Below are 1,970 nucleotides of genomic sequence, written 5' to 3' on the forward strand. Positions count from 1 at the left end.
AAGTCTAATCAAAATCACAAAAAGGCCGGTGTTTTTAAATTCGGACCGGCTAGTGGACCGGTTCTAGATTTACCGGTCCAACCGGCTGGTTCACTAGTTTTTTTTTTTTCCCAACAGTAACAAGGCAATGGATAGAAAATAATATGAAATATGTCGAGTACTAGTCACTTAATTCAATTTGTAAAATTAATAAAGTTGCTAAAATGTAAAAATTCAACAAATAAAAAGGAACCCATCAAGTATTTCTATTGATGCCACCATCAAAACCTTTAAGACTCGGTGGGATGGGAGGTCAAGGGTTCAAACCTTGCCTCCCACCAATTGCCACTATATGTGATTTGGCACTTTAAGTGGTTTAAATTCATATAGGTGCGTAATGCACCCATTTGATCCGATAGTAGTTCAATCTCTGTCGGTTCTCTAGTAGACTCAGTTGGGCTTCTCCCTTATAATAGCGTAGAGTAAGTTGGGCTTCTCCCTTGTTTTTTGGTTTCTCCCTAAAACAATATGAAACACGTTCAAAAAGATGGCAAATTTAACCATTATCAACTCCCCTACACTTGAATCGTTGCTTGTCCTCAAGCAATATCAATAACTACACAGCCAATGATTCAAGTGCAAAATCAAATAATATGCTTTTTCAAATTCAAATCCCAAACTCAGTAATCTGCCATTATGCCATTATTCAAATTCCACTAGATACTCATAATATCTAGTAAAAGAGAGACAATTATACTCAAATTTAACCATGCTTAATTCAATCTCCCATCCTAACCCTAACTCCACAAATAAATAACTCATACAGTCAAAGATGGTTAACCCCCTACACTCTTCTTTTCCTCCAAACTTAGCTTCAAGAGGGAACTATTCACACATACTTGAACAACCACTTAAGTTACTAGAGCGTCTTTTTACGCGAAAATCAACATTTTTAGGTGAAGATTCCAGATTACTCAACACTCGCATACTCAAGCCACTCAATTACTCCTAATTCTAGCACCTTTTTACGTTAAAGTCGACATTTGTTAATGAAGACTCCCAGTTATTTAGTACAAGAATTATTGGAGTAAAACTCTTATTTTCCACACTTCTCTCTCTCTCTCTCTTCTTTTTTTTTTTAAAGAAGAAATCCCACTTAAAACAATATATAGAGTAGGAAGAGTATCACTAAATTGACTGTATCAATCACTTAGTTGTAGATTTAAGTAACAAGAGGAGAAATCTCATTAAACAAGCAAATATAAGCATAATTTTCCTTACTTTACCAAATATACTTTCTAAAATGCAAAAATTCTAACCGCATAATAACTAATTCCAAGTGTCATGGGAAATGAATCATTCAAAAGCACATTCCAAAATCCAACAAGTAGCGGAGTTAACTTCTTGAAAATCAAATTTTGTTGACATTGCTAAAACATTTTGGGCCATAGTGGAGTTTTGAAAAAAAATTTGATAGAGTTTCCTCTTATAACTGGACGAAACTCTCTGCCAATAAACCCAAATTCAAGAAAAATGTTGACATAGCAGTATTTCCAAAACATACTCCAACATTTCTGACAATCAACAAACATAATCACAGTCACAAAATTCAAAACTATTCACTAAACCTGATTCCCCTCCCCCACACTTCAAATTCACATTGTTCCCAATGTGAAGGATAGAAAAAAAATAAAAGAGAAAGAATACTCCCCTTTTTTCAAGTAACTATCGATCAAGACCAAGTGATGAAGTCCTCCCTAGCTTTAAAGGCCAACAGAAAAGAAAAGATAATGTTCAACGTGTGAGGATCCAAAAATTATTTTTATATTTGTATTTTAACCTAATTGCCTTGAATTTTTGGTTAATTTAATGGTTGAGTCATGATTTTTATTTCTATTGCCCTATTTAATTTGTTGCATGTTGAGTTCATAGTAGTTATACAAGTATGACCAACTACTGAGGTGTGTACAATAAATTTAGTGAACTAGAGG

Source organism: Coffea eugenioides, chromosome 2 (assembly GCF_003713205.1).
Source record: "Coffea eugenioides isolate CCC68of chromosome 2, Ceug_1.0, whole genome shotgun sequence".
NCBI classification, from domain to species: domain Eukaryota; kingdom Viridiplantae; phylum Streptophyta; class Magnoliopsida; order Gentianales; family Rubiaceae; genus Coffea; species Coffea eugenioides.